General features: G+C 23.0%; 1 protein-coding gene across 3 annotated transcripts in view; it reads right to left on the bottom strand.

Moving 5' to 3' along the window:
• The window catches only part of LOC127277220 (uncharacterized), a 95,752-nt gene that overhangs the window by 44,709 nt on the left and 25,800 nt on the right, over positions 1-25,243 (bottom strand). Inside the window, exon 2 of one of the 3 annotated variants that reach the window (XM_051298138.1) lies at positions 7,028-7,121. The exons of the other annotated variants lie outside the window; for them this stretch is intronic. The gene's annotated coding sequence lies outside the window, so the exon portion shown is untranslated. The remainder of the gene's footprint in view (positions 1-7,027; positions 7,122-25,243) is intronic. 3 annotated transcript variants of the gene reach the window in all.

Below are 25,243 nucleotides of genomic sequence, written 5' to 3'. Positions count from 1 at the left end.
ATATATTGCATATTGATATTTATTAAGAGGATATTTTTATTATTTTCGCATCTATATAGAAAATATAAAAATTTGAAAATTAAAGTGAAAAAAAAATATTATTTGATTCATAAATAAATGATTACTTATCAGAATAAGATTTTCTTGAATCAAATAATCTTTATTTGATTCAATTAAATTTTATTTGTTTCAAATAAGAAAATTGTAGATTTAAATATTTTTTATTTGATTGAAATAAAAATTATTTGATAGAAATAAATATTTATTTGATAATATAATGAGAAATTATTTGATATAAATAAATATTTATTTGATAATAGTAAAAAAATTGTTTGATATAAATAAATATTTGTTTGATAATAATCAAATAACCAATTATTTGAATAAAATAAATTTATTTTCATTTTATCATTTTTTTTTATCTTTTTGATATTTTTGTAACCAATTTTGTAGCTATTACGTATTTTTCGAGTAAAAAATCAATTCTTCAATCAGAAATTAATTTGCTATGATTAACTTCAAATTAGAGAATAATCAAAGTAAAAAAAAAAATCCAACTGCAAATATTAAAATAATAAAATGAAAAAATTAAATAAATAATTTTTCCTTTCATTGACAATGAAACAAAAGAATTAATAGATTTATAAATTTTCTTCCATATATGTCAGTGTAAAAATAAATAAATTCTTGTAGAAATTCTTTTCGGAGGGATAAAATCAATTTGACAGGCCAACATCAATTAATGACTCTTCAATGTCTCTTGAGAATCGATATATATATATATATATATATATAAAAAGACTCATTCAACCAAAAGGGGGAAGCCTATTGACATGAGTCGAAAATCGCGCGTGATCTTTTTCAATCAACTTTTATTTTATTTTTTTTTTGAAATTCTTGATATTTTATTTATTTATTAGGAAGTAAAAAAACCTCATATAAATTAAAAATCAAATCTAGAAATATTTTTCAAGTTTTTTTTTTTTTTTTTGCATATATAAAAATAATATAAAAGTTCGAGATGAAGTTATTGAATCACAAATCACGTTTCTCTTTGACCTGAACAACACCAGCATGTGATTTGATTATCTATAGAGCAAGTGAATTGAAAACAAATGACAGTATTAAAGTCAAAAAAGAAGAAAATCTACTTTTATATGAAATTTTTTTTTTTTTTGATTTATTTTTAAAATACAAAATCAATTTTTGAAGATATTATTTTTTTAATGTAAATAATTTAGTAATGTTTAGAATAAATATAAACATTAAGATATAATAAAATTTGTGTCGCACAAATCGTTGGAGTGTGGAATGAAAAATTTGCGATTCAAATTGTAGGAAAATAAAAGTAAGAATTAAATGAAAAAAAAAGTGGGAAACTTTTACTGAAAAAAAAGAAGAAGAAGAAGAAAGGTTTTAAGGAAAAATAAAATTTTTCCTTCTCTTGAAAGTTATATTTTATATATAGTAGGTGGGTTGACTATTGCATATGTTATTGTCATGGGAAGAATTTATATTTATTGTCTACAAGAAAATTACCCAGGAGAGAGATATTTTATTCCCAGGGGAGACAAAAGACGTGCATCTCTTCAAGCACGTGTGTATAAACAAAGAGGGACACTTGATTTTATTATAGTTCCGTTTGATTATATGGTCCGGTGACGGTGCCATGTTACTAACTTGAATACTATGCCTTGAGGTGAAGCTAAATTCTCGAGAGAAGCTTCTGTATATATATATATATATATATATATATATATATATATATATATATATATATATATGTGTATATAGTGTAATTTTAGGGGACCATGGAGCAAATGTAATATTAACTCAAGTTGTCACAAGCTTTGCTGCCTCAGCCATTAACATTAACCCATAAGGTACTTTGAGAGGGAATCATGTGAAATCGAGTAATTCTGATCAGGATTCAATATGCTCATTGATTAGATATCCAGTTTCTATTATATATATAACTTAAGGTCAATCGTGACAAAAGATACACAAAAAAAAAAATTTATCTTCTTTAAAATAATCGATTATTTATTAGCAAATAAATATTTCTTTAGATCAGATAATTTTTATTTGATTTAAATAAAAATCCAATAAATTTTTTGTATTTAAAATATAAATAACTTTTTACTCAAATAAATTTGATACAAATAAATATTTAATTGATATAAATAAATATTTATTTGGACCAGATAATTTTTTTTTTTTTTTTTTTTTTTTTTATATCGAATAAACTGTAGTCGAATTAATAATTTTTGTATTTTTTTAATTGACTCAAATAATATAATGATTTGATGGAAATAAATATTTAATTTATATAAATAAATATTTATTTGCTCCAAATAAATATTTATTTACATGAGATAAATTTGTAGTCGAATAAATAATTTTTATATTTACAAATAAATAAATTTTAATTGACTCGAATAATAATTATTTTGATACAAATAAAAATTATCTGGTCCAAATAAATATTAATTTGGCAAATAAATATATTTACTTGATACAAAATGTTTAATTAATACAAATAAATATTTATTTCATACAAATAAAAATTATTTAATACAAATATATATATATTTGATAATAGTAAACGATTACTTGAATTAAATAAATTTTTTTGTTTCAGTGATATAATAATTATTTTTTTGTTTTTAATAAGTGAAAAGAATTTTAACATATATTAAAATTTACATTCTTATTTATTTTAACTTATTTGTAGGTATGCTATACGCAAATATATTGACGGTTTTAAATTATTTGCAAATTGCATCGTATTCCAACCAAATTTTCCGATTTGACTCTCGTATATCCATGATATAATTTCTAATGGAGCAAGTCAAATTCCAATAATTTCCAGACATTTAATATTAATGATAAATTAATATATTTGTATACATTATTGCCATATATATATATTTATATATATAGTAGAAGAAAAATGAATATTAAATCTAAATTTAAAATCTAAAGTTCGTTGCACTGATAATTAGACCCACGCGATAGACGTTTTGCTTTCTACGAATTTTTAAGTTCAGAAAACACCCATAGTTGATATGCTCGTTTATTATATCTTTTTTGTTATTTTGAAAAAAAAAAAAAACAAATATCTCTTTTTGTTACGATGCCTACTTGGAAAGATTCCCCGGAAAATGCCCCCTGGAGGTTCTATCAGAATTCCGCCGAAACTTCCAAAGTAATTCCGTCGGAATTCCATCGAAGTTCCAAAGAATTTCCGATGGGATTCCAACGGAATTAGGACTCTAAAAATTTTGAAAAAATTAATCGGAATTCCGTTGGAATCCCATCGAAAATTCTTTGGAACTCCGATGGAATTCCGACGGAATTACGTTGGAAGTTCCGGCGGAATTCTGATAGAACCTCCAGGGGGCACTTTCCGGGGAATCTTTCCAAGTGGGTTTAGAAAATATTTTTTATTATTCAAATAATAAAAAAAAGAATATAGATACAATTTAATAATAAATCAATTGTATGGAATGATATATAAATATATATATATATATATATATATATATATATATATATATATATATGCGTTTCGTAATTGAATTCAATGGACCTATTTCGCGGTTCAGTTAATTACAATTTGATTGACACTGCGTAATTAATTAGATATTTGAAGCACTTACGCTTCGATAATGTGAAATCATGCAACGTGTGTATTAGAATCAGTTTTTGAAAAAATAAAAATTTATGGACAATTTTCAGTTTTTAGAAATCTGTTTTTATTTATTTATTTTTTTTTTTTTTTTCTAAATAAACTTTGTTCATGGCGCGGAAGTTATATTCTCGAATTCAAAGAAAGAAAACAAATGCGTGTTAACTAGACGCGATTGAAGAGATTTCCTGCTGCCCTCTGGATATGGGCCCCTTCTGCCAACCGGGACCAGAGGTTAATTTATCAAATTAAGTGTCGCACAATCACGTTACAAGTCCGAAATTACTGAGCCTTTTCTTTTTTTTTTCCTTGGCATTGTATTCATTTATTCGCATAAAATTTTTGTTTCCTAAATATATGAATTTTTCACAAAAAAAAATTTTTTTTTTCAAACAATTTACTTTTTTATACACAATTTGTTGATTATAATAATTTTTACTATAATATATTTTATTATAATTATATTATAATATAGTTTATTATATAATAATTATATTTATATAAAATCATTATTTAATAATTATTTAATTATTATATAATTATACAATAATATAAATAATTATGTAATAAAGTATAATTTATTATAATTATATTATTCTAATATAGTTTATTGTAATATATACGTAAAAATTGAATAAATTTTGCATAATAAATATAATGTTATATTTTAAGAAAGGAAAATTAGAAAATTTCATGAAAATAAAGAAACGACACAATTTTTATTTTTCAAGTGCTAAAGCAACATTTCGTAGTATAAATTTTGTTCCATGTTGATTTAGCGTCAAATCTAGTGTTTAAATAAGACTCTTCTTATGCTGCTTTGAACATTTTACAGTTTTAAAAATTCTTTCCTAATTAGATCTCTTTTAAAAATATTTAAATTAATTTTAATATTCCATAAAATTTTCAATTTTCTAATTTTGAATTTTCAAATTGAAACTATCAGAATTAATCATATATTGTTATTAAAATAATACCGGTGAGAATAATAATTATTTGCTTTTTAAAAATGTAATCGATATCATTTACTCTTTAAAGGAGAGTAAGTTTGCCCTAATACATAAATACTGACATATGTCTGACCACAAATGGTTTATTCTACTTAATCTCCTCATTGTGGGGGGAAAAAAAATACCTCTATTATATTAAACGCATATAAAATTATATATAGAAAGAAAATTGACGGGAAAAAAAATGATTTTTTCCAAAAAAAGAAAAATATGAAAAAAATTTTACTAATGAGGAAGAAAATTTATTTGCAGAAAGTAGACTTTTAAAACACGAGGATTCTTGAGATTTCTCCGGGTCAAAGGTAACATAAAAGCATCTAAGAATTTATATGTAGACTGTGTTGTCATGGAAACCACACGATTCTGCTTTTTGGTGTATATATATATATGTATGCAATTTATAACTTTTAGTCCATATCAAATGAAATGTTTAAAACAAAAATTAAATTTAAGTTCCAAATTTAAAACATTGAAACTTAAATAAATTTTTAGTTTTTAATTTTTTTTATTTTTTAAAAACATTAACATTTTTTAACGTTTTTTTTTTTTTTTTAAACGAATTTACCTAAATATTTTCCTAGAAAACGAGAATAGTTCTTGGTAACTTTTGCAACCAAATTTAAGATGAAAGTGCTTGAATTAATATTCAATTAGATCTTAAAAGGCACACACACACACACCTGGTTCAAAAACAAGAAGGCTTTTCTAAGATTCATTAAACTAGTTTTCTAAGTTTTCCACTCATCGCTTTGGATAATTTTGGTAATTTTTATAAATACAATTACAAATTAAATTACAATTTATTATTAACTCTAAATTACAGTTCATTTTATATTAATTATATATATATATATATATATATAAATTTTATCTTTATAAAAAAATTATACATAAAAAATATATATAATTTTTAATTTAAATTGATAAAATAATAGACGCATAAATTTTATTATATCTATAATTATTATTGAAAGGAAAACTTGTGAAGCTCAAAGGGAATATCATGTGCTCTGGGAAATATTAGTTTCGAAAGAAAGTTTGGAAAATTTCATTCTTGAGATATATATATATACGTTTTACTTTGTTATAGCTTATAAGAATGTGGCTCATGCTTGCAATTAGTCAAACTTTTCTTGTCAATTATTTTTATTACAAAAAAAAAAAAGTTTCACTTTCTTTTGCCTAAAATATAATTAAGTTGAATTAAGATAAGTGGAATAAATTAATTAATTAAATTTCATAATTCAAAATCAAAAAGAAACATATCTTTTTTATAACAAAAAAATAATTAATTAGAAACATTTTCATCTTATTAATGAATTTACTTTGACTTGTGTAGTTTTTCTTTAATTATTTCTTATTTGATGTCAGCTTGCAACTTGGAAACTTTTTAACCTGAATAATAATAATGTATATATATATATATATATATATATATATATATATATATATAATAAGATTTAGAAAGTTTAAATTTAATTTGAAGTAGAAAGTTGATTACAAATTATTGGAGAACCAATCGATCGAGGCTGGATAAACCCTCAACCTATCGATTGGTATATAGCTTTACTTTCCTGCCCTACACAAGAAGTCGATGATGCAGAAATAAATTGTGAACAAAATGTTAAAAGCTGAATATAGGGAATATCTATATAAAGCATTTGATAACGCTACCAAAAGCAATTTTTTATTTTATTTTATTCTCGTGAAATTAATTTAAACGAAAATTTTTCAACGATTTTCCTGTTCCCTTTTCCTCTATATATATATATATATATATATACCCCGAAAAATACACCACAGATATAATTATATTCAATGGAAATTTTATTCCCATCTCTGGGGAATTCGTTCAAAGCTTAAAGAGCTTTCACTGTCATTTATATATGAGTAGGGAAATTCAAGATCAGAGAAACCCGCAACACTTTAGTTAAATTGTTTAATAATCTCCCCAAAAGCAAACATGTAAAATAGAATAATTGAATAAGCATATATATATATATATATTTTTGGTTTGTGAAAAATTATTTTCTATATTTATCATCTGTAAGGAAAAAAAATTGAAAAACGCGTATACAATATTATAATAATGATTAATTTATGAAAAAGTAAAATAAATTATAATTTTTTCTAAAAATGAAAAATTAAATAATTTTTTTTTATTAAATTATTAATTTTCTATTAATTATTATAAAAATAATATAATACATTTATTAGTTGGAAAATTTCTGCAAAATCTTTTATTATTTTCGCTTTTGTTTCTATAAATATTATAAATAACTTGTATAAATAATAAAACCTTTCAAGACAAAGCAAGATTACTTACACAATGCGGTTCATGAGCATCAATTTTATTCTAATTTAAATTTCATCTCAAAGCGACTATATAGAAGATATTTTCCTCTTAACAATTAATATACCTGCAACAGAAGAAAAAAAAATTTTTCTTTATTAAAATACATTCAAAACAATTTATGAAAAATAAAAAAGTATTAAAATTTTTAAAAAGTCAGTTTTAATAATTATGAATATCTAAATTTTTTTTTTGACCTATATATTATATATATCAAATGATTAATTCTGTGTAAATCTATATATATAAAAAGTAATTTTAAACTTATAATGAAGTGGACGCGGGAGTACATATTCAAACTTCAAATTCCATCAATACTTTTAAAAATTGTTTCCTTCTTTTGAAGTTTCTTTTTCCATTAAACAAAAAAAAAAGAGCGTTAGGAGGGTATTAATTAACAAAATAAATAATAAATAATAAATAATTAAAATAAACAAATAAAGTAAATAATTAAATTTTTAAATAGTAGACTGATAAAAAAAATTATTTGATTCAAGTAATCGGTTACTTGACTAATATCAAATAAATATTTACTTGAACCAAATAATAATTATTATTATTTATTATTACTATTATTATTTCAATTAAATAAATTGTATTTGAATCAAATATCATTTGACTCAAAAAATAATTATTTAATTTAAATAAACATTTATTTGATAGCAGTCAAGTAATCGATTATTTGAATTAAATAAATTTTTATTTCAGTGTAATAAAAATTAAAAAAATGTGTAATATAATAAAAATATACGAAATATTTTATTATAATAAAAATAAAAAATATTTCAATGTAATAAAAATATTAATAATTTTGAATAATTAATTTTGTTTCAAAAAAAAAAAAAAATCGTGATGCATTTATATCTTGGATGAATTATGAAACTTCAATCTCTATTTATATATCTTCGTATTTCCAATTAGTGGATCCGTGTCTCGTATAGCTTATAAGGATCCTTAGCATAAGGTTTCTCTCCCCTGACAAACTATCATTGGAACCAAGTTTTGATGATGTCTATAGCATCAAAATTCACCTCCGATATATTCAACTTCGGAACTGAGCTAGACAATATATATATATATATATATATATATATATATAGTTGGAAGCATCTCAATACACCTGGAGAAATAACATGCGGTTAATTAGTGAGAATCTGAGAACAATGAGTCATAAAGTCCCGACGATTAATCTACTATCATTGATGAGAGACACGTTTTATTCAAAAAGCAATTGTGGATGTTGATGATGATAACTATATATATTAACATGGCACTGATGATCCTGCGTAATCAAGCAAAATTTCACAATACAATGAAGCCTTTCGTGTGAATTTAACCATGTTATGCTGTATTATAATTTCAACTATAATTATAGTTTCCCTAGATATATATATATATATATATACATTAAGCACAATGAGAGCGGATTATATTATATATATATATATTTTCCATTCAATACCATCGAATCATAAAACACAATTTGCGATCAGAATTTTACATATTATGAATTATGTAAATGGAATATGAAACCTTTTATAAAACATAAATCACAATTTTCTTTTCTAATTATCGAAAATTATAATTTACCTCCAAAATATGAGCCAAAAGTTTTGAACGTTCATATGAACGAAATTTTTTTTTCAACTTCTTTAAGTACAAATTTTATTACAAAATATTGTTTAAAATATCTAAAAAGATGTTATTAATTTAATAATTGTTTAATTTACTGTTTTATTTTGCATGGTCATCATAACTTTTAATAATTTATAGATTGAAAAAATATTTCGTTCATATGAACGTTCAAAACTTTCAGCTCATTCCAAAATACATTTCTTATGGCAAAAAAGATTTGAAAAAATATGATTATTCTATAAAAATAATTAGAATTTTCAATTTAAAGAATTTTATTTGATAATTTTATGATAAATTTTTTATTTTTCAAATTAGCACAGAAAATTATAAGGTATTAAAATAAGCTGCAACGCTTATTATTTTAATCCAATTTTGCTTATTTTAATACCAAAATGGATTAAAATAAGCAAAATTCGATTAAATTAAGAAGCGTTGCAGCTTATTTTAATTCCTTTTAATTTTCAGTGAGCAGTTAACAGAATGTATTTTTTTTTAACCGAATTTTAATTTAGCACAATTTTAAGGTAACTTATTTGGCAAAATTTTTATTTTACAGAATTTGTTTAAAAAAAAAAATTTTCTATTAAAGCGCTAATTTAAAAAAATGAAAATTCGTGTAAAAAAATAATTATATAGAGAATTCTTTAAAATGAAAATTCTAAATTATGATTATTTTAGAGGAATAATTATACGCCCTAAAAGCACCGAAAAATAAATCCTGAAAGCAAATAATTTCTAGATTAAAAAAGATGAGAGAGAGAGAGAGAGAGATTAAGTGGCGCCGATAATAATTCTGCTAAATTCTGAAAAGATTCTGTTTTTATATTTCAAAATGTATTTTTCTTTCTTTTGTTTTTTATTTTGTTTTTTTTCGTTTCTTTTTTTTTTTTTTTGTATATAGCATTAAGGACTGTAGAACCAACGCGAGGGATTATTAATCGCCATCATAATGGGTAGTCATAAATCCGGGACAACATACATCATTCATAATATTCCACCTACTCAGCATCAGAATCCACACCAGAGTCGCGCCGATGCAGTATCCACCATTATGTAGATTGTATAAAACGAGCTGAGAGTTGGACACACTCTGATCGTAAGTAATAAGGCCTTTGTGGCTTCCTCTCTTTTATCCCCTACTTGTTCTCTCTCTCTCTCTCAATTTTTTTTTTTTTTTTTTTTTTTTTGAATCGCTTAGTCAATATGTACTTCTACCAAGTGCTGAAAACCGCAATTTCATAAAATGGTTACGTTCGCATTTTCTTTTTTCGTCAATATCAAGATGAATATACATATATATATACGATTCTTATTTTTTAATCATTATCATATTTTTTTCAAAATTTAATACTATTATTTTATTATTATTTATTTATTTAGATGATAAAATAAAGTTTATTATAGAAAAATCAAAATTTTTTGTAAACAAAATTTTACACTGAAAAAAAATGTATTCTATACACGCAAAAAAAATCTTCACCTGTAATAGTGATAAGTTTCTCTGGATCAGCGATATATTTCTCTAGAATAGCGAAAACTTTCGCTATTTTAGGGAAACATATCGCTGATCTTGGTGAAAATTTTTTTGCGTGTACTGAAAAGAGAAATTGATTCAAATAATAATCAGTTACTTGACTATTTATAAATAAATATTTATTTGTATTAAATAATAATAATAATAATAATAATAATAATTATTATTACTATTATTATTATTATTATTATTGTTATAGTTATTAATAGGTAATTAGAAATTGATAATTACTTAATTAATTAATATTAGTTTTATTAATTAAATAAATTTTTTTTTCGGAGTACAAAAAAAATTTTTTCTACTTAATTTGAATATAATAAATTTTTTGCAATATATATGTTTGTTTCTAAAAATTATTTGTAGTATAAGTGTGCGAGTACAAGTGCATTGAACTACCTCACTTACGAAACGCCCGCGTTTATATGTTCCGGAGAAGGACACATAGTCTAGACAATTTGTTACTTCCTTATCACTCGAGTGACTCTCTCTCTCTTCTCTTTCTCTCAAATCTCTCACTATCTTTCTCATACAATTTACTATCGCAAGCATTGGCGTCAACTTTGCATATATAGAAAAACGAAAATTTTTTTTTTTAATTTTAAAAATTTCATGAAAATTTCTTTAAAAAAAAAATTTTTCATTAAATTTTTAATCCAATATCGAATTTTTTTTTTTATATCGAATAATTTTTACTAATTTAGAAAATTTAATAGAGAGTAAAATTGATAAACTAAGATGAATGTAAATTTTTATATTTGTCAGGTAAGAACAAAGTTTTTTTTTTTTTTATATATAACAATAATCAAGAAAGTTCAATGCATCATCATTCATCAATCAAGCTTAAGGAGGAAGTGGACGGACGAAAAAGTTAATCAAATCGTTTCTTCAAACTCAGTCACGAAACATAATATCCACTATATGAAATCTTTTCTTTTTTTTTTTATTGGAAAGAAATATTTAATAAAAAAAAAAAAAGAAGAAGAATAAAACAGAATTCCAATTATTTTAGGAAACAATTTTTGAAACATAAAAATTCAAGTCCCGAGTTACAAATAACAATGTTAAAAAAAATTTTACTTCCTCGTAAAAAAAAAAAACTATATATAAAATTCAAATGAAATTAATTTTTTATTTTTATTAATAAAAAGGTAATTTTTCACATATTTAAACCAGATAATTATAAAAAAAATAATATAAATACATAATAAAAATATATAAATAAATAATAAAAAAAATAATTTCTGTAAAAAATACAGTATGGAATGTTTGAGACACAATAAGATGGAATATATATATATTATATATATATATATATATATATATATATATATATATATATATATATATATATATATATATATAGGTTGATACATATTGTGAAGCCATGGCATTTGAAACATAGTGGATAATTCACTTCGAAATGGACGCGGTTAAAAAAAAAAGAGAAGAAAAAGAGAAATGAACTTTGTGTTCAACAACCACGTCGAATCTCAAGAGGATTTTTACTTCCTGAAAGCCTCTCAGATCGGGAGTAACTTTTCGTCCTTTAGTGTTATATACTCAATAGGAGGAAAATCATTTGGCTTTATTCTTCTACTCGATTTCCACCTTCAATAAAAAGAATTAACTTCCAAAAAGAAGAAGAAGATGAAGAAAAAAAAAAGATAAATGACAAGCGTCAAAGCACGCGCTAATTTTACTTCATTTTATAAAAATCATATATTGTTGTTTATTATATATTATTATTTATTTTATTTTTTATAAATTTTTTTTTCTCCATTGTGTACTTATTACAAAGTTTTTTTTAATATTATTATTTATTATTATTATTATTATTATTATTATTATTATTATTATTATTATTATTATTATTATTATAATTATTATTAAAATTATTATTATTTTTTTTTAACTATTAATAATACGTAATGTAATAAATATAATAAAGTTTTCCAAATAAATAAATAAAAAATAAATAATAATATTGTAAATACTCTTTTAATTATTTTTTTTAACATAAAATGTTGAATCATTATTATAGTGAAAAATAAATATTTATTTTTTATTAAATAATTATTAGGTATTTGTTTCAAATACAGAAATTATTATTGGCTCGAATACTATTTAATATTATTTGATTCAAGTAAATATTTATTTGATAATACACTGAAAAAAAAAAATTTATTTGATTCAAATACCAGTGTATTTGGTTATTATCAAATAAATATTTACTTGAATCAAATATTTCTTATTTAAATCAAATATTTTAGTATTTGAAGCAAATACAATTTATTTGATTCAAATAAGAAATATTTATTTGATAATAACCAAATACAGCGGTATTTGAATCAAATCATTTTTTTTTTTTTTTTTATTGTATAAAAAAGTCTTTTTGTATAAGTTTTCGACATCTATTTTGTAGGGGGAAAAAAAATATAATAATTTTTCCCATTTCACTGAAAGTTAATTAAAAAGTTCTCTGCATGTCGTTATTTAAAAATTTAATTTTGCAGTTGAATGGAAATTTTTTTTTTTTACCTATTAATTAACCTTATTAATTTAATAACTACTACGATTTATTTTTCACAAGTTTTTTTTAATAATTTATTATTTAACTAATCATTGGAAAGTTAACTACTTCGTAATTTTACAATTTTTTTTTTTTTTTTTTTTTTTATAATATTAATCTTATATTATAGTTTTTAATTGGAATTAAAATTGTCAATAAAAAAAAAATTCTCTGTTCAAATAATAAAATGTTAAATACGATTAATAATAATAAATTTAATTGTTTAGTAGACAAATACTTTAATTTAATGCATTGAGAAAAAAGAAAAACAGTAGTTCCGCGTTTTAGTTTTCTATGAAACTTGAATTCTGAGTTGGACAACTTCTTACCCGCTTTTTTTTTTTTTTTTTTTATTTCATAAAAGACGTGACCTAGTTTTGAACATCCTGTATTCATCCTCGACAAAGGTAGGTGGAGTCTTGGGCGTAACATGTATTTTACAGTATTAACGATACAACGTGATTTCTTGCATCCAACATTAATAACATTGTAAATCTCAACTTTTCTCATATAACCCCGGGTATAAGAACAAGAATAAAAAATCATTTTTAACACTTTATTTTCTCAATGATACGAATTTCATTAAGTACACTTTTTTTATTAAAAAAAAAAAGATTCATTTATTCCTCGAATTATTTTAAAAATTTTAGTATAATTATAAACAATTTTCTAAGCTAAATGTAAGCTAAATAAATGTTATAAGCTAAATAATGTAATTTCTCGAGAAAAAAAAAATAGAAGGCTGAGAAAAGTAAATCCCCTATACTATTAATGAACCAAGAGAAGGCGTTAAATTGATTGTTGGTCAATGACAAACATGAGTCTCATTAATCAACCAATTAAAAGAATTACAAACACGTGTAACTATAAAAGACATATTGTCAATTAGGAGACAACAATTTAGTAAAATTGCAATAATGTCAATTGAAAAAAAAAAAAAGATTTTTTATAAAAGAAACGAGATTTGTGTTTTAAAAACAGAAAATCAAAGTATATAGATTATAAATATTATTTATGACCGCTGGCAAAATATCAAGAGAATGTGGCTAATATTAAATATGTGCAACATTGTATTGCAGTAAACATTAAATATGTTATTTATCAGTGTCTTTTCTTTTTTTTTTCTTCTCTCTATTAAACCAATTTGACTTCCCTTTTGATAAATACATTCGGATACCGAAGATCAAATGTTTAAGTCTGAAAACGTGTTAATCAATTATTTATTCTGACAGAAGAAACTACTTATCTAGTCGAGAGGGAACTTAACAAGTAATATTGTGGTTACTTTGTTGCAAGGAAAATAAATCGACCTTCCATCCCAGTAAATGAGATATAGTTTACAACCGGTTTATAAAGAACAACTTATGACTAACTCTTGTTAAGTAAGTTTAATACAGCTTGTCATATATATTGAATTGTTTTATTCTAATATCAAATTTTAATAACAAAAAAAAAAAAAATTTAGTAATTTATATACCCAACCAAACCAAACCAAAAATTTCAGTATTATACCAGAGTTGACTACTGGCGCAGTACTGATTTAGTATTGGCTGCCGAGGCTGGGCAGTCTGTACTGAACCAGTACTGGTATTTTCATTGTATCCGTACTGGTGCAGTACCACCCTCTCAGTACTGGCAAACCAGTACTGAGCCGATATTGAGCCAGTATTGGCTCAAATAGATTTTCTTTTTGATTAATACTAGTTTACAAAAAGTTCTAGAGTGAACCCGATGAATCTTTTTGTTTAAATATTTTGTTCATCAAAATTTTTTTCAACTTGATTTTATTTTTCAAAAATTAAAATGTACTTTATTTTGCTTTTCTGTGGGTAAAATTATTTAAACAAAAAGTTTCTAAAAGTCTTAAACATTTTGCAATATTTTCTTTTTGTTTTCAGATATACAATAAACCAAAAAAAAATTTTAAACGATCAAACTAAAAATAAATAAATTTGTTTATAAAAAAATTAATATTTTTTAAAATGAAATTTATAATATAAACTTAATTTAAAAAATTAAATACAATCGCAAGTAAAATTGCACAAATGTTATATTTATCAATAATATAAAATATATAACTAACCTTTCTTAATAAAAATTTTAAAAAATAGTTAAACCTACAAACTTATATATTTCAATGGTCAATAAAATTATTGTAATTTATTTCTAGATGTTATTCAGTTTTGTATTCCATAAGTGAATTATAAACAAAAATTTAATGTTAATTTAAAAAAAATTTAGATAATTTTTTTTTAATAATTACCTAATTTCAGGAATTTAGTATTCATTATTTATTAAATTATTATATATTTGTGATGAGTTAATTTGTAAACTAATTTTGTTTTATGTAAATTGAATTGAATTCAATGTTAATTTATTTATATTTGATATAATAATTAATAAATTAATGTGAATAATAAAATAATTAAATAGTTAATTGCATAATTATGTACATTATAATTATTTTATAAACATTTTTATTTTTACTGAACTGTTTTTATATATTACAAAAACTTTGGTTTTATAATAAACATATTTTTATATTTATTTTTTGATTTCTTAAAATAATGTATATTATATAAGAAGGAATGAAAATTCTTTGCGTTTTCGATTTTTATATAATAAAATATTAATTAGTTGGTTGACTAATTTAATTAATATTTAATTTGTGTTTGGTTACTAAAAATTTCAGACACTTTTTCCTAAGTAGGGTAAGTGTATGAATTACTGCTGATGCGCCAATTACTGCGATTTTTATAAAATTAGTAAAACTTAGTAATGGAGAACATAAAACTGTTTCAAAATTACTTTAAAACTTATTTCAAATGATGTTTGATATTATATATCCACTAATGATGCATATTTCGACTATTATCAAATTATTTATTCAAGTTACAATTGAACCTATCACAGTAATTAGAGTATGTGTATATTTTTCTCATGCTCCTATTACTGTGGTCTATCCAGTCAACCTTACCTCTAAATCCACACTTTTAGCGTTGCAGTAATTGGTGCACACCATTCGCAGTAATTCATGCAAACTTGCAGTATTACCAGCATATATGCCATTTTTAAAAAAGTTAATATTTTTAATAATATATTTGTTATTTCTTCAAGTTTAAAGTATCGTTTCTATTTTAATAGACACTAATAGTGATTTATAACAAAAAGAATTAAATCATTATTTCATTTACACTTTTATTATTTTATCATTAAAGTCAATCTTGGGTTGTACATCGCAGTAATTGGGACATTTACCCTATACCAAAAAAGTATTACCTGGAGTGAAACTTATCTCTGTTACAGTTAAAGCTTTCTTTTCGTATACAATAAATTACAAAGCTGCCAGTACTCGGCCAGTACTGAACCAGTAGTGGTTACCAATACTGGTGCCAACTTTGGTAGCCAATACTGGTTAACTGTTATCATCCCAAAGTTACGCCAACTCTGGCGCCAATACTGGGTGCCAGTACTGCGCCAGTACTGCGCCATTAGTAAATTTTTCATTGGGTATATTTTTTTAAAATTATTTTTGTCTTTTTTTCAGCAATAAATAAATAATGTGAATTGAACGCATGCAAAGAAAAAAAAAAACATTAATATTCTCTATGGTTAAAGGCAGTTCTGCGACCCTCGATCGACTGCAAATTGTTGCATTAATTTGAGATTGCTCATTGTTTATTGACGAGGATTGCCTAATGCGACGAATTTATTGGCATGAGACAATCGAGATTAAATGAATCGCACTTCTGCCCTCGCATTCATCAATTATTTTAAACGTCAAGAAGCGTGCGCCTTCAAAAACAAGTAACCCATCAGATTTGGCTACATAATATTAAAAAAAAAAATTTAATTTTTTTTTTCTTTTTCCTCATTATTAACTCAATATTTAGTAATCATGTTCGTGACAAGGTCAATAATTTGAATAAATAATAAAATTTTTGAATTTGAAAATTAAAATAGTATTTATTCGGAAAATATTTACTTTTTAAATAATTCCGCTAATTAGCAATAATAATTGAAATTAACGAGTATTTGAAAGATAAAAAAAAAATTGAATTTAAGTCTATAATCTGGTTATTGGGTAAAATTATTAACTTTAAAAATTATAGCAATAAATCCCGTTGGGTGTATCATATGCAACCAATTTAAAACGGATTTAATTTCACTGCGTTCATAGGTGTCGTTTTTTTTTCTCTCTCTCTTTTAGCACGTCAAATTGCAATTAATTATAATTATATTGAAAATCGAAATTAAATTAAAGAATAAATCAAAATTAAATTTAAAATAAATTGAGAATAAATTTTTAAATAAATTCGAATAAATTTAAATTAAACTAAAAAATAAAATTTAAATAAATTTTTAATTTTTAAAATAAATCAAAAATAATATTTAAATCATTTGAAAAAAATAAAAGAAACAAAAGCGATTTTCAAATTACTTTTATACCTGCGCGCACTCCGAGCTGTTTGTTTATATTATCGAAGTGCAAAGGGTCAGCCAAAGGTAATAAACAATGTGGTTGAAAAATCCCAAAGATTAATTCAATCAGATGCAATTCGTGTTCTGACCTATTTAGACGTGATCAATGTGAGTGTAAATTTTCTAATTTCAAATTCAGTGATTCTTTATTTAATTTTTTTTTGCTATTTTCGGGAGTGCTCGAAATTTTTTAATTCGCGAACGAAAGAATTGAAACATTTTTTTTTAAGTAAATATTTTTTTCGTGAGTCTTAAATCTTAAAAAGTATTTTTAGTTTTTAATTATTTAGATTAAAATTATTAAAATTAAAAGTATTATTTAAATTTCGATATAGTTTTCGAAATATAGAATTGCGTGTGTTTCCAGCAGATCTCGTCATAAATCTACGATACATCGATAGCAGATTTGAGGTAAGAAATACATTTTTCTATTTAATCTAATTTTATTTAATACTATTTAATGATTTCTATTTTTTTTAATGGAAAAATTTAATATTTTTTTTTTACAAAAAAAAATTATAATACAATATTGATAAAATATTGAGAATATCATATTTTCAAAGTGAAAATTCTGAAAGTAGATTAATTGTCTCTAAAACGTTACTAATGTAACTCTTAGCGAGAATATACATCATGGTTAATAATTATATCGCGTGTCGGCACCTGAGACTATAATAACTTTCATATACAAAACTGCCAAGTTGAAAAAAAAAAATCTCTAAAACATTTCATTTTTTTAATATAGAAAATTCTTATTTTAAATTAAATATAGATTTCATTTCACACTGTTTAATTTTCACTCTAAACAATTATTTTTTCTAGTAAATTTTTCTTAATACCACTGAAAAAAAAAAAAATTATTTTCACTCGGATTATCGGTTACTTGACAATAAATAAATATTTATTGTAATAGATATTTATTTTGCAAATAATAATTATTGCAAAAATAAATAATTGTAAATAAATCAATAATTTCAAATAAATAAAATTGCAATTAAAAATTATTGCAAAATAAATTGCAAAATAAATAATAGTAAATAAATTAATAATTTCAAATAAATAAAATTGCAAATAAATTAAATATTTTATTTGTACGAAATAAATATTTATTTATCGGAAATAATTATTATTTTGAGTAAATTAAAAAGTATTTACTTTAAATATAAAAATTATTTAATACACCCAAAAAAAAGTAATCTTATACTTAGAGGAAAATTCCTCTTCTAATATCCTCTAAATATTTCTTCTTAAAACAAGATTATTCAATTGAAATGTAGAATATTTTTATTCTTCATTTTAATGGAAGAATGACAAAAGGATTCCTTTTGTATTTTCCTCTTTAATTAAGATTTTCCGTTTTAAATTTAGAAGATTTAAAAAAAGGAAACGGAAAAAAATAATGTAATTGTTTGATCCCTTTCCCTGGATATGATAGTTGTGAAGTTGTTTTTTAACCTTTCAGTTTTAATATTTCTGGTAAAATGTCAACAAAAAGGACAAAAAAATGGATTTGCTTTATTAAAAATACAGAAAATATAGTTAAATTCAAATTAAATGAATATTTTTAACGCTATTTTTAGATTTAAAAAAATTTGGATATTTCTTGTGAAATTTTACTACTCAGGTAAATAGAAATACTATAACCCCATTTTTGAATCTTTCGAATTTTTTAAATCTTTTTATTTACTTTTTTAAAAAAGTTTTAAAACGTTAAATAATTTCATATATGAAATTTTTTTCTGTCCTATAAAAAATGTTAACTTTTAAACATATCATCACACTCAGAGAAATGGTATATTTGTCTCCGAGCCTACTAACTCATTTATTTGTTGCAAATATATTTTATTTCATTGAAATAAAAAATTTATTTGAGGCAAAGAAAAATTTATTTCTGACAAATAAAACTTTTATTTACACCAAATAAATAAGTTAGTAGGCTCTGAGACAAATATACGTTTATTTAACTCAAATATATTTTATTTGGTTCAAATAAATCATTTCTCTGCGTGCATGTTTTAAAATTATTTTTGCGCTGAAACTCTCGTTGATCATTACAACTGATTAATGAAAACTTATTTTTTGTATTTTAATTATTAATATAAAATGTTGATAATTAACCAAAAACATGACATTGTTAATGTTATATTAAAAAACAATTTTTATTATTATATTGAAATGAACTATTATAATTTTACTTAATTTTAATTTAAAAATGTATTTTTTGCAAAGATTTTATTATTTGATTGAAATTATAATTATTTTATTGATGGCTTTGACATTAAAAACAATTTTACGAGGTTTGGATGTCGACATTTAATTTAAGAGGAAAATCCTCTTAAATGAAGAATAATAATTTTGATACCAAAATTAAGAGGAAAATATGCATTTATTTTAGAGGAATCCTCTAGATTGAAAATTACTTTTTTTAGGGTGTACAAATAAATATTATAAAATAAATATTTATTTGATAATACCCAAGTAACCTTGAACCAATTTTTCTTTCTATAATATTTTAATATTTTTTAAATAAATTATTTTGAAATTAAAAAAAAAATTCATTTTTGCATGGCAATATCTTTTGGCAATTGTTAGTGCAATGCACGTATATCCGGATAAATAAACAACGTTGGTGGTACAATATAAAGTTAAAGACGACATAACACCGTCAGTGAGTAACTCTTTTAAGTGCAACAAAAATTATTGTCCTCCTATATAAAGCCGTTTTTATTAACACAAACCTCCAAATTGCATATATATATATATATATATATATATATATATATATATATTGTCGCAAAATATTAATTTTTCAATTTAATTAAAATTTCTTTTAAGAAAAATATTTTTTTTTTCTGACCGTCAACACAACCCATTTTTTTTTGTTTTTAACACTCATATATAAAAGATGATGAAGTTCTTATAGGTGAAGGAACTTTATTCATATATGTCTAACATAACCAGTGTTTCCACTTAGCGTATGTCAAGATTTTTCTTCATAATATATTTCCGTTAGTACCCAAGTCTCATTTTACATTCTTTCAAAAGGAGGAAATAACGTTGAAAAAATATTGAAAAAGAGAGATATCGAAGGATATTTTATAAAAAATATATAGAGAAATTCTAAATATTACAGAAAGTAATATTCAAAGAAATATTTTTTAGAAAACACTCATATATTTTATAAGATTGCACGCCTTCTGCATCGTAACATTTGTAATGGAATTTTATATTTCTTTCTATATATATACATTAATATATGATAAAAACAGGAAAAAAAAGAACAAATCTCTGAAAAGCGAGAAAGATCTGAAAAGCGCGAAAGAGCTGAAAGCGTATAGATATATAGAGGAAAAAAAAGCAGCGAACTCTTGAAGTGACTTTATTTCATACAAATCCCAAGTGACATAGTCCCTTTCCCCCATTGCGATACGGATAAGATTTCTCAGTCTTTTATCCTTTTACTACATATAAGGAGACTAAATTTTTAAAAAATTCAAACATTCGATTTTTTTTTCTGACCTTTTATGAAAATTTTACATTTACAAAAGAAAAAAAAAATTTATTTTATAATATGATATATTCTTTATAAAATATTTATTCTTAAATCTGATAGCATTGTTAAAAATATATTTTGGAAATTTTTCCGAAATGTATATAATATATATTTATAGAAAAATTAATTGTAGAAAAAAAAGATGAGAACAACTTTTTTTTTATGTACATGAAAGCCTTAACCTATATTATAAAAATGCTATTTCACCTTTAATTCTCTCTAAGGAGAATATAACGATAAGAAATCAGCAAAGAAAATGGCGTCAAGAAAAAAATCCTTTAAGTAGGCGGTGTGTGTGATCAATTCAACATAAGTAAACGATAATAATCGATAGTTCACAAGACTGAAAAAAAGAGAGAGAGAAAGAGAAAAAAAAAGAATAGGGAAATAATGAATCGATTTATATACGAGTATAGACTAAGTGATCTTATCACGTGTGCACGTTCTATCATTTTAGTGTTTACACGAAGCTCTCCAAATGGGCAGAAAGCCAAAAAAAAAAAAAAAAAAAAAAAAAACTTACCCATCGATTATCTTAATTACATAACAATAATTAATTACCGATAGTTTGCTAAAAAAAAAAAAATATTAACCCCTTTGGAGTGAATTTTTTCTATAAAATTCCAATAATCTTTGAGAGCAATAAGAAATTTCTTTCACTGCTTTATAAATATTAGTTGAGCGAAAATATATTGAATTTTACGTTCTATTTCATAGAAGAAAAGAAATGCGATGATCGTTTTTTTTTCTCTCTCTCTCTCTCTCAAGAATTTTCCTTTTTTTCCAAACAATTTGAAGCAATGAAAACTTCTATTAATTTAAATAGTCCTTGATAGTCGAATTATTCTTAATTTTTTATTTTTTCTCTAAAAGTTTCGATAAGAATCCTATAAATTTTAATAGCGTGAGACTTTATAAAAGAAGTTTCTTGAACTTTTGTCAGTGAATTCACAAGAATTTATGTGATATTCTTCTTTAATAATATGAAAATTAAAAATTTTTTTTTGAAATTAAGAATTAAAAAAAAATTAAAAAACGAATTTTTTTTCTTTTTTTTTTTTAAGAAAGTCTTTTACTTCATTGATTTTTATGAAAAAAAGGAAGGTCAATGGAAAAGAGATTGATGAAGATATATAACATACAATGCTGTTACTAAATTTCTTTAACCCTCCAATTTGGAATCTTCAGTGTCAACGAATAAAAGCTTTGAGTGGACCTCAGTTATATTGGCACTATTAAAACCTCGTGATTGACTTCTTTTTTTTTATTTATTAATAGGGTCAGTTAATAAAATATTGAAAAATATCTTTTATTTCACTAACTGCAATGATTGAAAAAATAGAATTTATATCATATGAAAAAAAAATCTATTTCTTTTTTAGAGAGTATATATAAATTTTAAAGAAATGGAAAAAAATTGTAAATATATCTTCCTCTTTCTCTGTCTCTCTCTCTCGATAAATCCATTTATATAAATCGAAATAGAAAAAAAATTGAGAGATTTATATTTTAGCAGTAAATTTTTAAAATTTTAAAATCTTGTCAAAATATGTATGAGAATTTAGTGCTTTTTTATTTAAATATTTATAATTACTGGTTCAGAATTTACTATTAAAATCTAAACTAAAAAGTGAACTAAAAATTAAACAAAATTTTAATAAATTCTGTTATCTATTTTTTTCTTATGGATTTTATTTATTATCATTTTCATCGTTTTTAAGAAAATGAAAAAACTTTTTTTTATTAGAAAGCATAAATTGAAAGATAAATAAAAAAAATAAAATTGATTATATTTCAATATAATCTTTTTCAATTTAATAAATTTTAAAACAATTTATCAAGTTTTTTTCTCTCTCTGATTGGAATTTTTCTTCAAATATTCTTAAATCGATTCTAATAAGTTCATGTCAAAAAAAAAAACTAAGAAACTTAGTAAAACCACCCTCTCTCCTCTAATTAAGTAAATAACTTTTCTATAAATGATGAACAAAAATAAAGTAGACTACTTTTCGAAGAGAAGTCTAAAATAGTGAGTGCTTTTTGGAAAAGTATAATTTGACTGAAAATGTAACGAAACTAGCGGGTAGATACGTGTGAGGAATAGAATATTCAACCTTTTGATTGCGGTATCACAGTATAGTGACATCGCAATTTAGCGAATAATGCTATCACGACTGCAGGCGATTACGTGACGTGAAAATAAAATTATTTAACAATGAATGAAACAGATGCTTTTTCAACTTCACAGTTCTACTTTTAATCATCATTTCTAACTTGAAATATTATCTCATAAATAAATTTTTTTCATAAAAAAAAATATTATTATTTAAATTATTTCTATGTTACAAAATAATTTTTTTTAGACCTGTGCAAAATAAATCGAACCGAACTGTTCGAATTTTTACGCCGAGTTCGAATGTCGAAAATTCGACATCCGAGTCAGTCCAGTTCGAATGTCGAAAGTTCGAAATTCGTGTCAGAGTCATTAAAAACCGAACAAAATTCAACTCGATTCGAACATTGCACAGCTCTAAAAAAATCCCTTTCAAAGTCAAAAAAAAAGCATGTTCTTATTATTTTTTTACCTAAAAACAACACATAATACCTTCAAAAAAACCTACAAATTAAACCTAAATTGCTGTAGACTAAGAATAACCAATTTTATTCAATTTTTTTGAATAGAATGTTTTCCTGGAAAATGAAAAAATTCCTTACAAATTCAAATAAAATTAATCAGCATGTCTTTATTATTTTTTTTACCTTAAAACAACACATAATACCTTCAAAAAAACCTACAAATTGAACCTAAATTTCTGTAAACTAAGAATAATCAATTTTATTTAATTTTGCTTCCTCGTGGAGGAAGCTTTGTAGTCCATTCATTTATAAAACTTTTCAAAGTGGCGGAAACAAATTTTTTTCTTTATAGAAACATGTTATATGAGATCCTGATCAATTGTCCGGATGTATGTGTGTGTGTGTGTGTGTGGATCCCTTTTTTGTTTAGAAGATAACTTTAACAGGTTTTAATGGATTTAGATAAAATTTGGTAGGCTCATTTATCATATTAATATCTCAAATCTGACCAAAGGATTTTGGAAAATATCCCAAAAAAAAAATTTTATCGTCTTTTTCAAAAAATTTTTTTTTAATCGAAAAAATTTTTAAATAGAAAAATTTAAGGTTATATATAATAAAATTGTATTCCTTACGTCAAGACGAATCGATCGATATATATAAAGTATACATTTAAGGTAAATTTAAAGAATTAATGAAAGTAAAAAAATCAAAATTTCACATTTAGGCTATAAAATTTTGTGATTTTTTAAATTGAAGATTATATATGAAATAATTGTATTCCTTACGTCAAGACGAATCGATCGATATATATAAAGTATACATTTGAAGTAAATTTAAAGAATTAATGAAAGTTAAAAAATCAAAAATTGACATTTTGGCAATAAAATTTTGCTTTCTCTACGAGGAAGCAAATTTTTTTGCTGATCGTAAAGAGGAAGCAAAATGTTCATGTAATGAACATCTGAATTTACAACTTTTTTTTAATAGAATGTTTTCCTGGAAAATGAAAAAATTCCTTACAAATTCAAATAAAATTAATCAGAATTTCTCTATTATTTTTTTACCTTAAAACAACACATAATACCTTCAAAAAAACCTACAAATTAAACCTAAATTGCAGTAGACTAAGAATAATCAATTTTATTCCATTTTTTTGAATAGAATGTTTTCCTGGAAACTGAAAAAATTCCTTACAAATTCAAATAAAATTAATCAGCATGTCTTTAATATTTTTTTTACCTTAAAACAACACCTAATACCTTCAAAAAAAACCCACAAATTGAACCTAAATTGCAGTAAACTAAGAATAATCAATTTTATTTAATTTTTTTTAATAGAATGTTTTCCTGGAAAATGAAAAAATTCCTTACAAATTCAAATAAAATTAATCAGAATTTCTCTATTATTTTTTTACCTTAAAACAACACATAATACCTTCAAAAAAACCTACAAATTGAACCTAAATTTCTGTAGACTAAGAATAATCAATTTTATTGCATTTTTTTGAATAGAATGTTTTCCTGGAAAATGAAAAAATACCTTTCAAAGTCAAATAAAATTAATCAGCATGATTCTATTATTTTTTTACCTTATAACAACACGTATTACCTTCGAAAAAACAAATTTGTTGTTTAATCATGCGCCTCTAAATTACAAGATTAAGAAGTAGAACTTTTGGCAGAAAGAGAAGAAAAAAAAGTTTAGTTTTTAGGGAGAGAAAGAGAGACTAAGTAAATTATTAAGTTAATGTGATTGTAGTAAATTTTGAGCTGGTCGATAAACACTCTTCCGTATTCAGGCAGCAGCTGTGGGCTCTTAGCACAATATCTCTATTGC

Source organism: Leptopilina boulardi, unplaced genomic scaffold, assembly GCF_019393585.1.
Source record: "Leptopilina boulardi isolate dan_hultmark-lab unplaced genomic scaffold, ZJU_Lbou_2.1 LbouV2_110, whole genome shotgun sequence".
Lineage (NCBI taxonomy): Eukaryota > Metazoa > Arthropoda > Insecta > Hymenoptera > Figitidae > Leptopilina > Leptopilina boulardi.
Note: the sequence above shows the minus strand (reverse complement) of the source record. Positions and strands in the feature narration are given on the sequence as shown.